Below are 23,392 nucleotides of genomic sequence, written 5' to 3' on the forward strand. Positions count from 1 at the left end.
AAAAGAAAGCAGAAGGGACTATATGAATATCAGATAAAGTAATTCAGAGCAAAGAAAATTGCTAGGGACAGAGAAGAGTATTACATAATGGTAAAAGGGTGAATCCACCAAGAACACAATGAATGGATGCACCCAAAAATTCCTTGAAGACTGTATTTCCATTCATGTTAAACTTGTCAACCTCATTAACTAAGATATTTGATTAACCAACAATACAGTATCCCTAACTTTTGATTTGACAGAAATTTTACCATAAATAGGATCATCTTTAGTAAAAACGGAGCTTCTCATAAATAGAGTCTTCTTCTAGGGCAGCAGTTTTTAACCCTCACTGCAAAATAGAATCATATGAGGTGCTTTTAAACAATACCATTCTGGAACACTTCCACCCTAGATTAATTAAATCACAATCCCTAAAAGCATTAATATTTTTCCTTAGGTAATGCTAATGTGCATCCAGGGTTGTGAGCCACTTCTCTAGGGTTAAGGCTTTTATACTGTGTCTTGTAATCCACGGAGGTTAACTTTGATCCTACTACACCCAACTTCAACCACAACAGCTCAGCTTTTTTCTATCAGCTTAGCTTGCAAAAAGGATTTCATAAGATAAAATTTGAAAACAAAAAGATGTTATGATAGCCTAGGTCTCCTGGCTTTGTTAAATAGAACAAGTAATCATTGAAATATTTTTCTTGGCATTTTTATGGCTGATCTACACGAACAACTTTAAGTTGATTATTTAATAAGAGGCAGGAGGTGGCCTTACAACCCCTCCAGAGTTTTACTCTGTGTAAAGCCTTCTTCTGACCACACTGTGCACTGAAGCTCTTTGATCACCTTCTGTATTTCCCAAAGTTTAAAAATGTCCTATAATATGACTCCCGGGGAGGAATGTAGACCCGGCATCGTGGGATGGAGAACATCTTCTTGACCAAAAGGGGGATGTGAATGGAAATGAAATAAACTTCAGTGGCAGAGAGATTCCAAAAGGAGCCGAGAGGTCACTCTGGTGGGCACTCTTATGCACAATATAGACAACCCTTTTTAGGTTCTAATGAATTGGGGTAGCTGGTGGTGGATACCTGAAACTATCAAACTACAACCCAGAACCCATGAATCTTGAAGACAATTGTATAAAAACGTAGCCTATGAGGGGTGACAATGGGATTGGGAAAGCCATAAGGACCACACTCCCCTTTGTCTAGTTTATCGATGGATGAGTAGTAAAATAGGGGAAGGAAACAAACAGACAAAGGTACCCAGTGTTCTTTTTTACTTCAATTGCTCTTTTTCACTCTAATTATTATTCTTGTTATTTTTGTGTGTGTGCTAATGAAGGTGTCAGGGATTGATTTAGGTGATGAATGTACAACTATGTAATGGTACTGTGAACAATTGAATGTACGATTTGTTTTGTTTGACTGCGTGGTATGTGAATATATCTCAATAAAATGAATATTAAAAAAAATAAAAAGGTCCTATTGTCTGTGTATGGCAGATCAAGAGACTTTCTCTTTGCCTCTATAATGGGTTCTTTGCAGGGCTCAATGCCTGACTAGCCCCTAAAGACTACTTTGCAATGGAAGAGATGCCGACTCATTTTCTTTGAACTCCACAGAGCTAATTCTTATGGGAAAATTTTAGACTACAGAGAAGGGCAAGAATTGCTGCAATGGAGAAAGCTTCAAAAGCATTTTTTTCTCTAATGACTAAACAATGTTTTTAATAATCAAAGAAGCATCAAGCTTAGAATACTTTGTTATTTGGACACTTAGAAAAGTGTCAGATGTGATTATTTTCCATTCTTGTAGCCTGGGCAGGTCAGTTCTGAAGATAAACCTCTATGATTCAGCAAGCTAGGACTTCAGTAATAAAAGCTTATTAACAACATCCACATGGGGCTTCATTTTAGGAATCTCACAAAGCCATTACATCTCAGCTGTATTTGACCAGACATCTCTTGTCTAAATTCTTTACGTCCTTGCGTTCTGTAACAAAAACTCTTGACACTTATTCTCTATCCCTTTAATGGGTTCCTTATCTTCTGTCTTGCCATTACCCATTGGGGATAGGCAAGTGTTCATATTTGGTCCCCACTCTTCTCATGTTATACATGCCCTGTAATTTCATTCATGCTCTTTGTTTTAACTATTAAAAACTACTGATGATTCCTAACTCTTTTTCTTTAGTCTTATCTGTACCCTGAGTCTCAAATTCCTACCATTTTCACTCTGGATATCCCCACATGGACAGTTCACAAACACCTCAAACTCAAGATATCCAGACAAAACTCATCATCTCCTCCATTCATAATCCCTATTTGTTTCTCCCCTAAATCAGTACATAATGAACACAACTCTTGTTTTGTTTTTGTTTTTTCAATTAATTGCTCAATGCCCCACCTGCCCTATTAGCAGGACATGTACTATTGTTCTCCTGAGAGCAATATCCTACTCTCCAATTGTCCAAAGCTCCAGTGAATTGTTCAGTCTAAAATGGTCATACTAGCTGTTAAATCAGCCAACTGCATAGAGAACTCAAGCCTTATCACTCCCCTGCTGCTACTGAAGCTCACTATCACATGGTATAGCTGTTGAAAACACATCCTGCACAGTTCAAAGGGCAATGCTTGTCCAACTGCTGCTGGATATTCTCAGTGGGCAAGATTTCTGCCAGTCCACAGGGTGCTACACATTTGGGGTCAAACTTTACTTACTTTTGTAGTTCACAAATATTTTCCAAAACGCAACAACTGTGCCATTGCTTCTTGGTCTGGAGAAGTAACTAGCAAAATCCACATGCTGAGCTGGAAACTTCCACCACTTTTCCTTATGTTGATTTCTTACTATCGTGCTATACTCTTCTTGTCCTCAAATAACTATTTCAAGAGGGCTTTATGTGCCCTTTCCTTCTTCCCCTGTCCCTGAACCTCAATCAAACATCATTAAAGCATCTCAGTGTGAAATCTGGACATTTTTACCATAAAAGAACAGAGATTTAGAGCAAGATTTTCTAGTCAATCCTTTCTGGCCAACTAGACATGCTCTGCAGGGCATCATCTGAGTCTCTGTTTCTTAGAATTAGCATCCAAATTTGGATTCCTCCTTTTACTCATATGAAAAAAGAAACTTGAAGAAGACATTTTTTTTCTTTTGGTCTGTAGCAAATCAAACATCTGCCAAGCCTGAGATAGGACATTCCCCCCAACACACAACTGAATGGTTATAAATGGCTTTGGCTTGATAAATTTTGGCTTTAGGTTCGTAGTTTGATGACTCCTATCTGTTTCATGTTGCTACACATTTTCCAGGTTCTCTCCAGCAACTGTAGTCTTGCTTATTTGAGCAAACTTGACCTTACATCATGCCCTTTAATTGATGTTCTGGTAGATCTTCCCAGTTCCATGTTACCCTAAGGAGATACGAGAAAGGGCGAAGTACATTACAGGTCTTGGCAGTTTACTACACAGGACCAGTTTGCATGGTGATTAATGTCCCTTGCAGGCCTCTATTACAGAAACATTCTGTCTTTTTCCTCTTGCACAGATCTAAAAGACACTTAGGGCTCTATTGAGAAGCTTAAATTGATATAAAACACAATTATACTTTCGGTATCTTTCCTACTTCAGACATATAGGAAATGTTTTTTTTTGTTTTGTTTTGTTTTGTTTTTTTAATATTTACTGCACATTAGAGGCTCTCTTGACTCCTACCTATAAAAGACCTTTGGGTGTCAGATCATTTTTTGTTATTTATAACTATTCTTATCTCTGATAACATTGCTGCTATAATAGTTTGAAGTGACACCCTGTGAAGGCAGTATCCAAGTCCATCTTTTTCACTGCTCTATACCAGTACCCAGCACATAGTAGATGCATACTAAACAGTTATTGAAAAATACATATGAATGACTATATCTTTATACTTCTTGGATTATAACCTAGGTCCCCCTTACTCGTGATGGCTGAGACAGATGTAACACATTCCTTAGGCAATCAGGAGTGTGGTTTTCGGGGTCCATTTTGGCACCAGACAAATTTTGATGATTATAGAGAAAGTTTAGCTGGTTACATCTTGTTCTGTTCTGTCAAAGGTGACGTAGTCCCTAAGTCTCTTAAGGAAGGGTTTGGCCCAGTTGCTGAGTATGACCTCCTGGACTGGTTACATAATAGATTTGCTTTAGCATTATGTTATACTGTTATCCATCAAGGGAGAGTCATCCAAGAACAGACCCCTAAAGGCCTTTAATGGGGACAGGAATTACAGAAATAGAGCATCTGATTCCAGACAATCCTATGGAAAATTCCTATAGAGAGGTGGATCATAGGAGTGTCCCCAAATACTGGCATATCATGGGCATCTCACCCAGTCTTTTCACATTGCTTTGTAAAAGGTCTCAGGTGGCTAAACGCAGTTTTCAGCCTCTGCAGATATAAAATTTCAAGGACACATTCCTTCAATAACCTCCCTCCCAAGGACATTGGTAAACATACCAAGGTCTTCTCTCTGTGGAAAGTCAATACCACTGCCTTTGGATCACAAAAAACCCAAACAGTTACTCTTTTCCAACCTTTGTCTGCATCAATATAACTTCAACACCTGTGAAATTCTGTTTTCATGTTCAAATGTTTAAAATCTATACATTCTACACCAGCCCTTTCCAATGGAACTTTCTGCATTAGGAAATGTTCTGATATCTGTGCTGTCCAAAATTGTAGCCACCAGCCACATGTGGCTACTGAGCACTTAAAGTGTGGCAAATGTGAATGAGGAACTGAATTTTATTCTATTCTAATTATTTAAATTTAAATATTTGCATGTAGTTAATGGCTACTGTTTGGACAGCACAGCTCTGTACAACTGAAATACATATAGGCATATATATATGTGAAATAATATTTTTCAATAGTCTTCTAAAATTATAAAAGTGATACATTTTTGATAAAGATAAGTTTAAAATACACAAATTTAGGGGAAAGAAAATACTCATAGTTCCCACATTTATGTGTAAGTGCTGTTAACAGAGCAGTGTATGCCCTTTCAGTTATTTCTCTTCCATTTGATATGAGAAGGGAACTAGTAAAAGCTAAGTGACATGTGGTTAGAGTGGTTAGGAGAATAGCATTAAAATCCCAGACAAACCTGATTTTAACCAATTGTATTGTAATAGCTATGCCAGAATCTGTCTCCTGTGTAGACCACGGACAAAGTGGCAGCCCCTGTGGGGTGAAAGGTTATTCCTGCCCTCACATAAATCTCTTTCCCAGAAACCAACTATAGTGTCCTAAATTCATGCAATATTTAGAATGATGCATATCTGTTAAAAGCTAAATATTATACACAGTGCCTCGCAAGATTTCAGCTTTTGGCATCCTAAGGGAGTACTGTCTAGACTGTCAGATTGGGGGCTGGGGCATTTAAGGAAGCCTGGACAGCTAAAGGGCAGTGCTTCACCCCTGGACAAGTGAGGAGAGGAAAGAGAAAAAAAGAAAGAGGGTGGACAGAAGAGGGATGGAAAGCACCATTTTCATATTTTAATCTAGGACAGATTAAAGCGGATGTTAAAGAACTTCATTCATCCATGTATTCATTCAAGAAGCAGTTTGTAAGTACCTTCTCTATGTGACGGTCTTTGCAAGGGGTATAGATATATTGGGAAAAACACAGCCACATTCCCTCTCTCGTGGAATCTGGAGTCAAATATAGAGACAGACAATAAACAGGGCAACAAATTTTTTTAAAAGTATTCAATTACAAGTTGAGAAACATTCTATGAAGGAAACAAGATATAGAGATTAGAGTAAAGGAGAAAGGACCTCTATCGAGGTGGTCACAGAAGGCTTTGTTGAAGAAATGACCCTTAACTGAGGCATAAAGGTTGAGAAGGAACCAAGCCTGTGAAGTGTGTTTGTGTGTGTGTGCGTATGTCCGGTAGTAAGTGAAGATAAAGTGGCTTGACATGAAGTTGGAGAAGTAAGCTGGGGTATATCACACCTGTCTATAGGCGGTGAAAGGACTTGAGCTTTTATTCAAAGGGTAAACAAAAGGCATTGAAGCATTGTAATCAGAGGTTCCCTGATCTCACGTATTTTCTAGATGGGTCACTCTTGCCTGTTTGTGGAAAATGGATTATAAGGAAGCAAGAGGGGAGAAGAAAGACTTTTTGGGAGACTTGTGGAGTGGTCAAAGAAATGACACCTGGGAGCTGGTTGGACAAGGTGAGATGTGGGCAGATTCTAGTAGAATCAACAGTACTGGTGACAGAGCTGAAGTGAAGTGTGAGGAAGAGGAAGGAGTAAGGATGACGTTAAGTTTTCAATCTGAATATCCAGGGTAATGCTGTGTACTTTAAGAAAATTAAGACACATTTGGGAAGAAACAGGTTAGATGAAGTGAGGGGGTGAGGTGGAAATCAAGTTTTAAACATAAAATTATCTGAGTAATGCAGTATTCTCCAAGCAATGTAAAAATAATCCAGTAGTCAGTATTCGTGAAACCACTCCAGATGTGAAGTCAGCTGGCCTCGTTTTTAGGTAATTCACTTTTTACACTTACTGTGGTGTGTACAGTGGCTAGAAGCACAGACTCGAGCCTGACTAAGTAGATTTAGATCCCTGCTTTGTCAACCACCAGCAGCATGACTTTGAAAAAATTATTTAACCACACAATGCCTCCATGTTCTCAATCACAGCCACCTCAAAGAGTTACTGCAAGGATTAAATGAGATTATGTATGAAAAATACATACACATTGTGAACATGATATAAATGTTAACTATTGTTTATTCACTGCCTCCTCATCCTTGTTCCTGCAGATATTTTTCTTCTGCTAAGTGGGACAATTCTTTGGAAGAGTTTTACTGACTAATATTGGTTTTATTAAATGCAGACGCTTAAGTTCGTATCTCAGGTGGAACTGGCTTCTGGTCCCTAAGACTGTGCCTAAAAAAGAGACTGCACACTCTGAAAGGGGCAGGAGAAATGAAATGCACGGAGTACATTCACTTCTCAGGGCCACATGTGCTCATTAAGTGGACTTGTGGGGAGAAGTGCCTATCCTATTTAAATATCTTTTTTGTCTGTGTCTCTCTAGCTCTCTCCCCTTTCCCTAACAACTGAAATTCTTAATTTCGTAAGGATAGTCACGGACTTTGCCCTGTTTCTCCATTTGCAGTGCATTGAATTCTTGAAACCGGCATCCATAATTGCTGGAGCTCAGATTTCTCCTCCAGGTGTGCCTCTGAGGCCCATTACGTGATTTCTTATTTCAGCACTCTGGCCAGGAAAGACTGGCATTGAAGCACTTGGTAACTTGGCATGGAGCAAGGCTTGAATTAACTGTCCCTCCTGGCCCACCTCTCCCAAGCCTTCTCTTTCATTCTATCAGTGAGCCCCTCAATCCATTGTGGGTCTATTTAAGCCATGTTGGCAGGTTGGACATCATCTTTGAGATGAGAATAGATGTTTTCAAGTACCTTTTAGATTGTTTAGATTGCTTTATATCCAATTACGTGATATTGAGGAACTGTAACTACATAATATAGTTTCCAATGGCTTTTTAACTTGGTAGATAGAGGATGGTACAATCCCCCCACTACTTACCAGCCAAAAGCAAATTATTTTTTAATGCCTTAAGTTTCCTTGTTAGTAAAATAAGAAGAGAATCTACCTCTAAAAGCTGCTGTGAGATTTAAATCAGGAGTTATGTTTTGTATATTCCCTGGCACATACTAACAACACATTAAATACTACTCATTATTATTAACTCAGGGAAAGGCTACCTAAATTAATGAAAAGTCTGAATTATAGACATCATTAAATACTTGGGATTGGCTCTGTTCATGCATATATAACTAAAAAACATTAAGTAAAGGCTCTTAGGTAAAATTAGAAGAATTTTAATTAATATAACATTTATCAAGGTGTTTTTAGGCTTCCCTAGGGATATTGAGAACAATTTATTTTCAGAAGTTTAAATTTTGCTTCTGAAATCTTATAGGCATATATAATTTGTGGTTCCTTTAGAAATTTGCAAAGCAACCACTTTTTCCTGTTAATTCCGTAGCCCAGTTATTGCAGTGAAGGAGAGCCAAAATGAATGGAAACAGGACACACTGATGAGTTTCTACAGAAAGAAAAAGATGTTTCATAGTCCACATTTTCCTAGTCTGCCTTAGTAAGTTAAGTAGACAAGGTTGCAAGTTTCTTTGAATTAACTTACCCATAACAGGACTGCTCCTTTCACGTAATTCTGCTGCTGATTTTAACAGGGTCTCCAGGATAAATTTTGCACTGTGTTGACAGAGTAGGGGACATGAAGAATAAGTTCTAAAGAAAGCTGACAACAGGCCAAGGCCTTGCTTTTAATTTCATTTAAATGAAAACGAAAGGCCAAAACTCACTCGTTTGGTCTCATCCCAAACTCATTTCTTAGCAGCATTTTCCTGGCTCCAAATATGATGACCCAGATATAGGAAACTGCTCTTGGTTCTGTAAAGTTTAACATATTGAAGAATAAAGTACGAATGCCTTTTTATAGATATCCCCAAGCCCTATAAATTTCAAAACATTCTCTGCAGGATTATTGTGAGACTAACTTGTCTGCTGACGTCTTTCACTGCCCCCTTTTTTGTTTTTTCTTACTGTCCTCCAAAACCTCCGGCTTCTGGTCAATGAGGGTTGTTTTTCAGCCACTTGGATCCCAGAGCTCAAGGATTTACCCCCACATAATGACTAATTTGGATCCCAGAGTATTGTGATGCTCTGCATTTGATCTGAATCTATCACTAGAAAATGTATGGCTTTGTCATAGTTTGAAAATCGTTGTTGAAGTGTTAATGAAAACCCAAACAAATAAAAGTTTGGTTCGGTTCCTAGTTTGGTGAAAAAGACAACATTGGAGTTCAGCTCCTTTCAGGGCTCTGCAATGGTGTGTCATTTGTTACTGCTTTGATTTAAATCTTTGCTGAAACCCTGGCATTAAGCAGAAGGATGATGGGATTCTGAGTGACTTGTGACTACAAGCTCCAAAACTGGATGTGTGTATGGGTTAACCTGAGTTAACTTAATGTAAAGAAATAGATCTTAGTTAAGGTAGTTTGGTTAGAAAGATGGGCAACGAAGCCAAATGGGCAGGTAACAGAGAAAAGTTTTGAGAGAATAAAAGCATGCAGTTGGGTCATGGGATTTCTTTTTGTAGGGCTTTTTGTCAATCAGGAGGTTACACGGTGTAAGGTATGTAAACTTTGGCCAATGGGGGTTACACATAGTTTATCTTGAAATTTGGGCAATGCCTGGTTTGTGCATTTGAACAGGAGAGGCGAGGGAGGGAATAAATTTGTGTGGGGAAGGGAGGAAGGCAGTGAGGGGAGAGAACAAAGAAAGAGGCCCGAAAATGAGGAAGGAGAGGGGTCAGCAATGTGAGGCACTGTCGGATCTGCAACCTGGTTTTGCAAAACAGGGAGATGGGGGTAGGGCCCAGGGCCCAGGGCCCAGACCTAACACAGGATATTTAAAAAGGGTGGTAGCAGGCTGTAGATTTAAATAACATTAGAACCCACTATAGAGAATAAGTGAAATGCCATTGGAAAATACCTGAGTTCATAGTCTGAGGACCAGTGACCAGGGGGCAGTGGAAGGTTGGGATCCAGCCAGCGATTCTCTGGTTATTTCCTTCCTACTTCCTCTGTCCTCTCGTGCTTCCTGGAATCAGTGGATTTGTGCCTGGAAGGATAGTTCAGAGTCCAACCCAGAGAGGATTCTCCCTCCCTAGCTTACATTGTTCAAGTGGCTGGAAGGGTGCCCCAGGGGCTTGAGAAAATCTTGGGGTTTAAGGTCCTTATAGTCAGGATGAAGGTCTAAGGGTCTCGCTGAGGGAAGGCTGCTGGAGAACAAGCCAGAAGGCCCAGGGGGTGGAATCTCATGCCCTTAATCCTACCATTTCCTCTCAGTCTGATCTAAGACCTCTCAGCTCTCTGGAGATGGGGGGGGACAAGGACAAATCCCACCAGAGCTCACTGGCACAGCTTCCTGTTTGAGGAGAGAACCACAATATTATCATCTTTGTCTCCTCCCCTACGTCCCACCCCCATGCCGCCCAGTGCCTGGTGCTGAATGTAGTATGAATATAGTGTTGAATGAATGAATGGTGGATATTACCCCCCAAAGCCTGAGTTTTCTTGGGCTAAATATGCTTTTTCTGAAAACCTCATTCTTCTGCTACCCCATTCATGCGTGCATCAAACACCTTGAATCCTTCTCATGTGCCGCGCTCTGCACCAGGAACTGGGGATAAGAAGATGAGTACAGCAGGATTCCCACCCTCCAAGAGCTCACAGTCTGGGAGGGAGGCAGGCTCATACTCCAAATAACTATAAAACAAGATAGAATGGCACAGAAAAGTTCAAAGAGCTATGGATGCTCAAAGATTCCCACAGACTAAAAAGCAATATGTGGCTACTGTTGTGAGCAAAAGGGTTCTTGTCCGAACCCCATGATCAAATGACTACAAACTCCTTGCTCATGGTGGAAAGAGTTATGTGCTTTCTAAGAACTTTATCTGTGAGGCCAAATCATGTAGTGTTCAAGAGCACAGGTTCTGGGGTCAGACAAATTGTGTTTGGATTCCATCCTTGCCATTCGGTAGTGAGTCTGGACTCAAGGCGAGGGTTCGTGCTGAGGACAAGCAGAAGCTAAGGGTGGAAGGGAGGTTGCAAGCAGTTTATAACTGGAATAAAAAGATGCCCTCATAATTGGTGCCGCTTAATTGGCACAAGTGTCATATTGCCTTATTATGTGTAGATTATATGTGCTCATATTGTCATGTTACGTATGCTTACCTTCCCAGCTGGACTTTAATATCTTAAAAGGCAAGTCTACTGTTCTCTAGAAATTTTGTTATGCCTTGATATAGTTAGGGAGTAAATATCATTCTTTGGGGAAAACATATTAATCAGAAGCACAGAAAGAAAGAGGTTGACCATGAGTGATGGTCTCCAAAGATGGTGGGCATGGTCTTGGCTACTGCTCAAGGAGCTCCCCCCCATCCAGAGATGCATGGATAGGGTACTACTGAAGGAGAACTACAAGAGGGATCCTTGGCAGCATTCTTTTTGGCAGCTTGCAATATAAGTGAAAGTTACCAGTCCAAAGTTTTAGAGTCCATCTTGGGTGAGGAGGGGTGTGGTTCCAGTTAATATCATTCTCCCAACCATGCCTCTCCAAGCTCCCTCTTAAAATATCTGCAACCCATAAAAGAAGGTTAATGCAACCCATAAAAAGAGTACAGTGACTCAGTGCAAACACATTCTCTCACTGCAGTGGTTTCCAACTGTTTTGGTTTGCTGAAACTGCCAGAATGCAATATACCAGAAATGGATTGGCTTTTATGATGGGGGTTTATTAACTTATGATTTACAGTCCTCAGGCCATGAAAATTTCCAAATTAAGACATCAGCAAGATGATACCTGGACTCTGAAGACAGATGCTGGCATCTGGGACACCTCTGTCACATGGCCAGCATATGCTGTTCCTTTGCTCTCGGGTTTTGTTGCTTTCAACTTCTGGTTCCAGTGGTTTCCTCTCTCAGCTTCTCATAGCTCTCCAGGGCTTTTACTCTCTCTGCTTTCTGGGCTTTTACTGTCTTTCATCCTCTCATAAAGGACTCCAGTAAAGGGATTAAGACCTGCCTTTAATGGAGTGGGTCACATCTCATTTGAAATAACCTAACCAAAATGTCCCACCTACAATACGTCTGCACCCACAGGGATGGAATGAAAGAACACAGCCTTTTCTGAGGTACATAACAGCTTCAAACTAGCACAGCCACCTTGGCTACAAGTTGGAATCAACTTTTAAAACTGGGGAGCTTTAAAAAAGAACTGAAGCCTGGGTCCCACCTCAGGGATTCTTATTTAACTGGTCTGAACTGTGGCCCAGTTGAGAGCCACTAGTCTACTGAAAGAGCAAATGGAAGTTCTCTCCCTATCAAAATTGGATTAACAGCATCACCTGTGCATACAGAAAACAGCTATCTAGGTCCGTGTAAACATCCGAGCTATAAACAAAACACACTTATTGGTATTTAAATTACAGTAGGAGAGATTGGGATTATGTTTCCTTTTTAATAAGATGACTACAGATATCTGGAACCAGTAGGCAATGATTTATTTTAGGGACAACCTCTCTTCCAAAGTGCCCTCCACACAGGCTAAGCACTAAGCGACGGTTTGTTGAAAGGAGTCCATTTAAGCAATCAATCTCTCAGTCAACTAAATAAAGAATTATTTAGGACTTATTTTAGGTGAAGCAGTTTTCTAGTTGCTGAGGATGTATCATTGAACACATGGACAAAAATCCTTGTCCTTATGGAGCTTATGTTCTAGTGGGAATTAAAATAAAAGGAAAGGAAAGTTGCGTTTGAAGAAATTTTGAGAATTCCTTGATGCCCCTTGAGATGATTGCAGATGAAGTCAGACAGGGTCAGACTGGACAAGCCTGAGTATCTGTCTCCCATCTCAGGAAGATGCTTTTCACCTGGATCAGCAGCTCCACGTTGTCTGTATCTTTCTTTTGCAAACTAGCCACTTGGTTCCTGATTTGATAAGCATAGAGCTTCTTCCAGGTAAATCAATCATCTTTTAGCAGGGTTCCAGCATTACCACTCACTTGTCTCCTAATTGAAAGGAATATAGGCTGAGAATTTCAAACTAGCAGGAGTCAAAAGCTTAACTGTAAGCTAGTGGCTGTTTAAATAATGAATACTCCTTCCAGGAAGAATTTCGTCTGCTGGCTAAGCTGCTAAAAAGGCTCAGCCAAAATCTAACCAGTCTTAAATTTATTCTCAATTTATTTCTTGTAAAGAAGATTCACAAATTTACCGGGCCTGTGTCCAGCTCTGTCTCATCCCTGTGACTTGCCATTACCACTCATGGAAACACAGCGTAAAGCTGAAGTTAGGGTTTAATATGACTGTCCAAGAAAAAGCACACCCTTGTCCAATTCCAAGAAAAAGCACATCCTTGTCCAATTTGTTTCCCTTTCTAGGTACGATTCCTAGACAGGAAAAATAGGGTGAGGTTTTTTCTGGAGCATACTTGCCCCCCAATTTGGCTAGTGCAAAAATTAAGGGGATGGCATAAAACTCAGTAATCAAGATAAATAATCTTTTAATGCACTATTTTAAAAATAAAAATTAATGCAAAATATCCATGATGACAAATATCAATTTAAATAAAGACAGTATCCACTGAGATGAACACCTTTGGCTGGGTACAATACTTGGTAAATTACTCCACCTCTCTGTCTCTCAATTTACAGAAGAACAAACTACAGCCCAGAAAGATGCCCATTTTTTCAAGTAGCTATTGATCAAATCAGACTTTCTGGAGGTGCATGCTGAACATTTGTATTTTTTAAAATCCACCTGCACATCCCCCCACCCCCTGCCCCCAGCCAAAGAATTCTAATGTGCATCAGGGCTCAGAAGAACTGTCAAAGAAATGACCTGGCTACATGATGAACTAATTCAAATTCAAGTGTAAGTTGCTAAGGGTGCATTCTCAACTTTTCTTTCCACATGCTGTCAGCATTTTGACAGTAATATTCTTTTGATTTTGGGAAGAATGACACCAGGGCAGGGTTTTGGGAAAGGAGGAACCAACATTTATTGAGCTCCTACTTCCTCCCAGTCATTATGCTAGGAGCTGACCATTTGGTTTAATTCTCATCATCATCAGATGAGGTTAGCACAATCACCTCTATTGAAGAGATGAGGAAACTGATGCCTTTATATAGGGAGGGCTTTCATGAAAATCCCCCAAATAGCCTCCCAGACCAGATGTATCTAATGGGGATGTTGGACCTGCTCACTTAACAGATCCTCCAGATCTGGACACACATCTGCCCTCAGCAATGAATGCTTTAGCATCACCAAAATGCAACTGTCTGGTTAAATAATTGGAGAGTCCCACATTCCATCAGCTTGAAGGTGGTTGGGGTAGAACTGGAATTAGGGAGAATGGAGGTTGAATTGCCTATGAGGTCTATTGGGGATGTGGCCATGTCTGGACAGAGTTGGCATCAGGAGATCTGGTTTGGGGTAAACTGGATCTAGCCCAGATTGTCTCTCTGAGAAAAGACTCCCCATCCCATGTCCTTCCTCCCCATCCCATTTTCCCCACAATTAACACTTTTTTAACTCAACCATGTGCCAAGCACAGTACATCCTTGTCACAATATATTATTTTTTAATTGGCATAACAGCCCTGTATGGCAGGAAATTCTACAGCCACTTTAGAGATGAGGAGTCTGAGACTCAGTGATGTCAAGGAATTGCCTGGTTTGTCATAGGCTGGTAAGTAACAGAGTTGGGATTCAAAGCCAGGTGGTTTTAATCCAGAGGTGAACTCCAAAACATGGTCTATACTGCATGCTCTGATACCTTTCTAGTTGGGAACAGCTATTTGAAAAATGGTGGGTGGGTGCAGTCTTCTTAGTCAGCTGGCCAGAATGTAATGCAGTGGGTAGCATTGAAGACCCAATGACTTCCTCTTGGTAAACAGCATAAAATTTCCATCATCAGGGTATTTTTCCATTTCCATTTCTATTTTACGTGAGTCAAGTGTTATTTGACTTGTTGCCGAAGGAAATAACTAGAAATTAAGAACTCTCTTTAGTTTGTCTATCTCATACCATAATTATGTAAGCTTACTTCTGAGTATACCAGTAACTTTCCACTTCAGGTTAGACTGGAAATATCCCATCACTTCCTCAAACCCAGTGCATATTATTCTTGAAGCATCAGTCAGAGGATGCAAAATGATTGCAATTTCTGTATTCAGAGCTTTACTTCCCATCATATTTAATCAAAAGGTACTTTTAATCTTTGGCCCCATTTTCTAAAAAAATTGGGACCCAGAGAGGACGCTTGAAGCCAAAGATTGTATTTTATCCTTTTTTGTATTTCCAGCACCTAATACAGTGCCCAACACCCTGTAGGTATCCAGTAAGTGTTTGGTGAATGAACGAATGAATGATGTCTTCTGAATGTGAAGAACATGCTACTGAACCATCATTGATAGGACATAAACAGAGAAATATTTTTCTAAAAGCGCAGATGGACTTTCAGTAAGCCACCACATCAGCTTCTACCTGGCTTCCCTGGTTTTTCTAAACTGCTTCTCTGTAGCTGGATTTACTGTCACATACCCATTATGGAACCAGTATTATCTTCATCTCCATTAAGTCCAAGTTAATGATGGGGACAGGATGTTTACCAGTGGCTTAAGTCTCTACCACCCACAAGGGCTAAAGATTAGGACAAAGTCCTCAAAGCAGGATTCTGCTTGCTCAGCTATCCCTGCTGGGTTCACTCCACCACCTCAGAATCTCCTACTGCACCGAACCCTCCCAACAATCCTGTAAGGTAGGTAGGAGTGCCCGGAAGGATTAGGTTTGTCTGCATCAACAGAAATCTCATGACAGTAGATTAACCAAAGAATGGTTTCTTTTTCTCATGGGACAGGAAGCTGTAGCACTACTCGGGGCTAGTACCATGGCCCTGCAATGCCATTAGGGTCTCAGGCTTGTTTTAGCTTTCACATCCTCAAAGCTTAGCTTAGAGCTTTAGGCTTCATGCTTACAAGATGGTTGCTTCTCTTTCAGCATCTGCCTGAGCTCTGGGGAGAATAAAAGGGGAGAAAGATGATGAGCAAAAGCATGTGCCAGCCAAGTTGACCCTTGAACAAGTTTTTCCACAGCCCACCCAGGGATTTCTGCTTTTATCTTATGAAACACACCCGGGATTCTGGGAATGTGAGCATTTTTAAACTGGATATATTGAGTCCTAAATTAAATTGGGGTTCTCTTTATAAGAAGGAAGGTGAGAAGAGATTGGCAATTAATTATGACTTACTACAGCATGGCAACATTAGGTATTCCAGGAAGAACCCTAAGGATTTTAGGGTGGTGATGCTCCTTAGCCTGCTCTGGGTGACCAGTCCATGGCACTGAGCTCCTGTCTTGCTTTCCCACCCCTCACTTACCTTCCCTCATACCTCAGACTCCCTCCTGGACTAGAACCCTGTCCTGAACCCCAGTGTGGCTCAAGGGTAGCATCAGCAAACGATAGATTTAGAGGAGCTAGAAGTCATGGGCAGATTGCATAGCTCCTCCCAGTTTTTCTTCTTAAGGTTAGAGCTGTTTCCTCTATGACCCTCTCCTGCTCCACCATCAGCCCCTCTCACCACTGACAGTGTCCTTCTGTCTGTGGACTGGATTTTCAACACTGGTCACTGTGCTGCCTGGCTTTGTTTTTAACCAATGGATGCACCGTTGCCCACAGCCATCTAGGGGTGTTGGCCCTTCTTGAACTTAAGACTGTCCAATTCATATTTTAACTCACCCAGGGGATAAACCAGAGCCTATTCCTAGAGTTGGGTTAGTTCCAGTGCCCAGGGAGTAGGGGAAGGAGGATCTAATTTCCTGTGATGACAAAGCCCCAGACTGCCTTGCACATCACCTGACTACTGAGGAGACATCCAGGTGAGGTACCATAGCATGCAAAGATAATAGCTCAAGGGTAGCATCAGAGAACTGTAGGACTGGAGGAGCTGGAAGTCATGTAGCATCATCTAGGCTGACTGTTGTGCTTTATCCATGAGAAACTGGGATCCAGAACTTTCCTAAAGGGGAAAGAGCTGATACACACATATGAAATCCTAGCCAACAGACCAAGGAAGGTATGTTGTAGTGAGCCAGGAGACTCTTCCTGGAGCTCTCTCCTACTTTCACCTATAAGCAAACCATCCAACTAACTACTAGAAGGCAGAGGAAGGGGCCATGAGTGTGGCCACATGGATTTTTCTGTTCCAAACCAGGAGAGCATTTTTGGCCAAGAACAGGGAAGACATGGCTTCAGGCTAGTCAAGTGTCCAGAGGCTGAGGGGAAAGAATTTTGGACACTAACATTTCTGGTGCATGAATAGGTCCAGAACAATGATGGAAATGGTTCAATGATGCTCCAGGTTGCAGTGATAGAGGGAGTAATGGCAGCCAACATTCTTTGAACACCTACTATGGGCCAGGCACTATTATTAGAGCTTTACCCTGAATTAATTTGTTTAATACTCACAGCAGCCCTATGAATTTGATACCAAAGGCCCTCAATCCTATATCCAAAATCCTTGAGGCCAGATGTGTTTCTAATTCAGAGTTTTTCATATTTTTGAAAAATAATATGATGCATATACTGTATATTATGTAATGATCTCAAAGGGGTCTGGGGCAGCAAGTGGGCTAGAGAAAGACCCTCATGCCAATCTTGCCACCAAATAAGTTTGGGAATCCCACTTACGAAAAATCTTTAGGTTTTCCAAGTTTGTGAATTCCATAGCTTTCAGATTGCATTGTTATCCCCATTTTCCAAAGGAGAAAACTGACAGTCTGGCTCCGAAGTCTGTGCTAGTAACTATTTTGTTCTGCTGCCTGCTGATAATTCACATCGATTGCATTTTATCCTTCCTACATCACTATAATATACATAACCTCATCCAGTCCTTAGAAATGCTGAAGGGGGAGCAAGCTCTGTTGCATCTCTTTAACAAATAGGGAAATTGAGGCTCAGAGAAGTAGGGTCTTTTTAAGAGCACACAGTGGATAGATAGGGGCAGAATCTAAACCAAAAGACAGGTCTCCAAGCACATGGCTACCCTCACTATCCTGACTTATAGCTGTCCAGGTTCCTACTCTTAGCAATTGGACATATTCCTTCGGAAGTATTTAAAGAAAAGGCAGTGTGAAGAGAATGTTAATATTTGTGACACGTTGAAAAATGGGTTTGAAGCAGCAGCAGAATCAGAGCAGAAACACTGAAAAATGCACAAACTTTTTGAACAAATAGTAGAAGAATAGGACATAGTAGAATCCTTGTCCTCCCCAAATGTTACAGAGCTAGGAGCTGACTGGCCAAGCAAGGGGACATAGTAGGGAGTGCATCTGGATCCTTTGATGTCTAAGACCCAGGATGATCCCTTCTGATAGTAGGCTGTGCCGGTCTGAATGTACTATGTCTCCCCAAACACCATTATCTTTGATGTAATCTTGCGTGGGCAGACCTGTTAGTGTTAATTAGATTGTAATTCTTTGAGTGTTTCCATGGAGATGTGCCCTAACTAACTGTGCGTGATGCCTCTGATTGGATAATTTCCATGGAGGTGTTGGCCCGCCCATTGGGTGGGTCTGAATTAAATTACTGGAGCACTAGATAAGCTCAGACAGAAGGAGTGAGCTTGCTACAGCCAAGAGGGACACTTTGAAGAAAGCACAGGAGCTGCAGATGAGAGACAGTTTGAAGATGGCCTTTGAAAGCAGACTCTTGCTCCAGAGAAGCTAAGAGAGGACAAATATCCCAAGTGCAACTAGGAGTGACATTTTTGAGGAACTGAAGCCTAGAGAGGAACGTCCTGGGAGAAAGCCATTTTGAAACCAGAACTTTGGAGCAGACACCAGCCACGTGCCTTTCCAGCTAACAGAGGTTTTCTGGACACCATTGGCCATCCTCCAGTGAAGGTACCTGATTGCTGATGTGTTACCTTGGACACTTTATGGCCTTAAGACTGTAACTGTGCAACCAAATAAACCCCCTTTTATAAAAGCCAATCCATCTCTGGTGTTTTGCATTCCGGCAGCATTAGCAAACTAGAACATAGGCTTATCTGAGATCTCCTGTCTATCTCCCAGGGAGGTGGAGGAAATGAACAAGCAACCTTTGTCCTGAACACTGAAGTCACTGGGCAGGAGGTCTCTGCTGTCCTGCCCCAGGGTCCACTGACTGAATGCTAGTGCAGTGAAAGGGGTTGTTTGTGGTGCTCAGGAAGGTGTCAGGGGATGGGACTGTTCCTCCTGTTCTCTCTGAGGCCCCAGAGCAAAGTCAGCTTCTAGAGGGGTTATATGAGGGAGGTGGATGCTCCTCAGTTCTTTGTGCTCAGAACACAGTTGGCCCCTAGCATGAACAGGAGGATAGGCAGGGATGGGAGGAGGGCAGAGAGTCAAGTGGCCCTGGAGGATCCCAGGAAGGATGGAGAGATGAGGGACATGGTAACCCCTTCAGTAGTTCCCCATGCTCTCACATCACCACAGCAGAATGCTTTACTTCCCAAGCTGTCAAAGTTCCTTTCCTTTGTCCCCTGAGTCCAGGTTTCGGGATCAGCAGGAATTTCTGGAGATGTTTCCACTTCTGGCTGCAGGTATAATTTTTCTAAGACGCCAAATTGGTGGTTAACTACATGGTGTTATTTAAAGATACTTAGAAGCCCCCAACCTCCAAGTATCTCACCATTAGAGGAATTCTGCTGATCAAAACTTTGTATTGAAGAATTCTGCAAAAGATGCCACATGCAAAGATTTTTGCTAAAAAAGTACCTGTGCATATGCTATCCATCAGTCTGCAATGTTCTTTCCTGAATTTCCCACTTGTTAAATTTCCACTCATCTTCTAATACCTTCCTCAGACCTGTGCCTCTTTCCCAAATATTCCAAAAGCTTTTTTTATTTGCATCTGTTAGAGCTATTTTCACTCTGTAATATCATTATATATTTATAGGTTGTTTCTTCCAATGGATGGTGAGTATAATAACATTTACTCAAAAAGGATTAAAAGGGGCAGTATATGTAAAGTGTAGGCAGAAAGCAAATGCTAGCATCTCTCTTCTCTTGCCTTCTGCCCATTCTTCCTTTAACTGTTTCTAAGATTCACTTCTTTCCATCCTACTTTTCTAACATTACTCTGATCCATTCCTCTATTACTATAGGAGTTTCCTAAGTGCCCTCCATGTTTCCCATATAATTCTTTTTAAATAACCTATGAGCTCCTGACTAATGAACTTCTCTAGGATATGTCTGTCCTCATGCTCTACTGGTTCCCAGTTGTCTACTGCACCAGCCAAAACCTCTAGCAATATGTCTTACTGCACCATTTCCTCCTCCCAGACATAAAACCCCTTTACTGATGCTTTTCAGGTTGATGTAGCAATGTTCCCCTAATCAATTATATGTTTTAGTTAGTCAATTAACAAACGTGCACTGATCAGTGCAGCAGGAGAAAAAAATATAAAGGAGGGTCCCTGAGCTCTCAGGAGCTGAAGTCCCCATGGAGACTTGATGCTCACTCACATCCAAAATCATTAAACTTGCCAAAATAGATATTAATGTAATCCATTTGGTTGGTTCTCTCCACCACCTGATATTTGAGGACTCCAGTCTCCTGGAAATTATTTCTGAATGTCTGTGAAGAGTGTCTCACATGTGGTCATTAACAAGTCGTGACAACTTCTTTATCAGTTAGTGACACTTTGGGCTGTAAATAATAGAACTCTTACAAAAATTATGGCAATGGAAACAGAGCCATTGCCGGTCTGGACTGGAGGAGACAGACAAGGAAAAAATTAAAAGAAAAATCTCTTCAAAGACAGAGCCATGGAGGTTGAGGTCTGGAGTCAGGAGGTCTCGGGCTGGGAGAGCGGAGCAGCCCACACGCAGGGAAAGGGTGAGTTTGCCCTGGAGGTCGAGGGCGGGCCTTCTGCCTCGTTGCTCAGGAAATGTCCTGCCACCCCAAGCCCCAAAGAGGGTGGAGCACATTCCCAGGGAATTGGGGAGAGCCTGGCTGCCACCACGCTGTTCTGAAGGGGTTGAGCGTGTGCCCCGGAGATGGAAGGGAATCCGGGAGCTGCCCCGATGTTTGAGGAGGGTGGGGCCGAGAAGGTGGTCTCCCCAATGTGTGGATATATTGGAGCACTCACCTAAGTGTTTGGAGAGGAAAGGGCTGCCGAAAAGGCCCTTAGGAAGGGTTAGGCTCCCGCTCTCTCAAGCCCCAAGGATGCAACATTGTTCTGTAAATGACTCTCGGACTTTGAAATCTAATGGACTTTGTCCTGTGGGTTTTAGGAACTGTTTTGCTCCTGTTAACCCTGTTTTCCTTACTGTTTCTCCTTATGGCAATGGAAATGTTTATCCTATGAATGTCTCTCCTTTGTATATTGGAAGCACATAACTTGTTCTAGGTTCACAGATCCACAGCTAGAGGGGAATTATGCCTTAGAACTGACCAAGCCTAAACTGATTTTGATGGGATTTTGTACTTAACTTTTGTTACTGAAATGATTTAAGTTTTTGTGATATTGTGATGGAATGAATGTATTTTGTATTTGGAAAGATAATGTCATTTTGGGGTTCAGGGGGTGGAATGTGCCGGTTTGAGTGTATTGTGTCCCCCAAATGCCATTATCTTTGTGGTTTTGTATGGGGCAGGCATTTTGGTGATGGTTGGATTTGCTTGGAATGTGCCCCACCCAGCTGTGGGCAATGATTCTGATGAGATGTTCTCATGGAGGCGTGGCCCCACCCATTCGGGGTGGGCCTTGATCCGTGGAGCTACATAAATGAGCTGACTCTGGGGGAGGAAGAGAGTGCAGCTGGGAGTGATGTTTTGAAGAGGAGCAAGCTTGCTAGAGAGGAACGTCCTGGGAGAAAGCCGTTTTGAGGCCGGAGCTTTGGAGCAGATGCCAGCTGCCTTCCTAGCTAACAGAGGTTTTCCGGAGGCCATTGGCCATCCTCCGGTGAGGGTACCCGATTGCTGATGTGTTGCCTTGGACGCTTTGTGGCCTTAAGACTGTAACTGTGTAGCGAAATAAATCCCCGTTTTATAAAAGCCAATCCATCTCTGGTGTTTTGCATTCTGCAGCATTAGCAAACTAAGACACCACCAAAGGAAAAACAATCACACATTACCCCCTCACCGTGACCCCAGCCCCCAGATATCTGAAATTCCTCCTATTGAGTAATTCCTGGGGATTAAGTTTATCTCAGATTTTCAGAGGAGAAAACTGAAGCTCAAAGAGGTTAAGTGAGTCAGTGATAGAATCATAATTTGGGTATGGAAGTTCAAACCTGGATGTCAGTGTCTTTTTGTTTCTGCTCACCAGAGCAGCCCTTATCATTTCAATGTGTAAGAGTTTATCAGGTCAGCTTTTGTGCATGAGAGGAGGAATGGCGGTTGTTGAGGATGGGAGATGGGCATTAGAATCATCTCAGCCTGTTGTAACAAAGTACAAAGTCCAGTTACCTTTGTCCCTTCCTATCCTGTTTATTCTGGAGGGAGTGCATTATGTTTCCCTCAAGGATGTTCCCAAAGGAAGTTAAGATAGTTTTAGCTTTCTTTAGCACAAATGACCTAATGAGGTTTTCACAAAGTCCCCCTTTTTAGAGGTGTATCAATGCAATATATAGTCAAGATTCAATCCCCAATTCAAACCAGAATAAGCAAACAAGGAATGTAATGGTCCATGTGCATAGCCAGAACAGGGCCCTTAAAAGTGACTGGACCCAAGGATTCAGTTGATGCTGTCAGACCTCTCTATCTCTGCTCTGCTTCTGTCCAGGCTGGTCTTACTCTCTCCTTCGGAATCCAGGCTTCCTCTTTTAGGAGGGAGGAAAACTGGCATGTCCACAGGTAGCTGCAGGCTTGCATCATCCCAGAGAGTGAGCCTGGAGGAAAGACAGAGTGATCTTCCAGTGTCTTACTGAAAACTGCAGGGAAGGGCTCTGAATGACTGTTTTTGATCAGATACCCACCCTGTTCAATAAAATAGTCTGATTGGCCAGACTGGGATACGTACTCACTTTTGTGGATGTGGGGAGGTTTTTGTATCACTAAAGTCCCAGAAGTAAACAGATGGCACACTAGAATTGGGTAATTGCAGGATAGTTCAATCAAGTGACTATGCACAAAGGTATGGAAAGGTTTAAGGAAGCCCACCAGGCTGATGCAGAACCCCAGGGATAATGGCAGTGGGGAGTCCTCACCATCCTGGGTCCTAAAAGGTCAAGGGGAAGGAGAGGTTCCTGGAACTGGAGAGGGTAGCCATATGGAAAGCCCTCCTGACAGAAGCTGTGACCTTCAGTACAAAACTCAGCCAGTTCTCTCCAAGCTGTCAGAGAAGGAACCAGGGAAGAAGTATCCCTACCTAACCCTCCTGCCTCTGCCGGAGCCTCTCAATGGCCAACCCCAATGTGAAGCCAGAGGAAAAGGGATCCCTTGATGCAACCACACAGATCAGGCTTCTGGGGCACAAAGCAGAATAGACAGAGGATCTGGAGGAGTAACTAGAATATACCCAATTGTGTACTACAGTTGGCATCCCTGCCAAAACTATATAGAAAGTGGGGAGGGAAGCAGCTTTGCAAGGGAAAAGAAGAGAAGGGACAGAAGAGGCACTGAGATGTCCAACACAACAAATGTTGGGGACGCTTGCACCTTCTGGGACGCTTGCACCTTCAGCGATGCCGGAAGCACAACATGGCTGCTAGAGCTAAGAATAACCTTGAATAGCGTCAGCCTT

At 41.9% G+C, this 23,392-nt stretch overlaps 1 long non-coding RNA gene across 1 annotated transcript; it reads right to left on the minus strand.

The window, feature by feature from the left end:
* Window positions 1–2,733: 2,733 nt before the first annotated feature.
* LOC119505882 lies at window positions 2,734–9,871 on the minus strand. The gene is made up of 4 exons (XR_005210893.1): window positions 9,593–9,871; window positions 8,401–8,488; window positions 8,220–8,290; window positions 2,734–3,411 (listed from the first exon to the last, which is right to left on the minus strand). It is a non-coding gene; the product is annotated as an uncharacterized LOC119505882 (long non-coding RNA).
* Window positions 9,872–23,392: the final 13,521 nt, after the last annotated feature.

The sequence above is a fragment of the Choloepus didactylus genome, chromosome 11, assembly GCF_015220235.1.
Source record: "Choloepus didactylus isolate mChoDid1 chromosome 11, mChoDid1.pri, whole genome shotgun sequence".
Taxonomy (NCBI): Eukaryota; Metazoa; Chordata; class Mammalia; order Pilosa; family Megalonychidae; genus Choloepus; species Choloepus didactylus.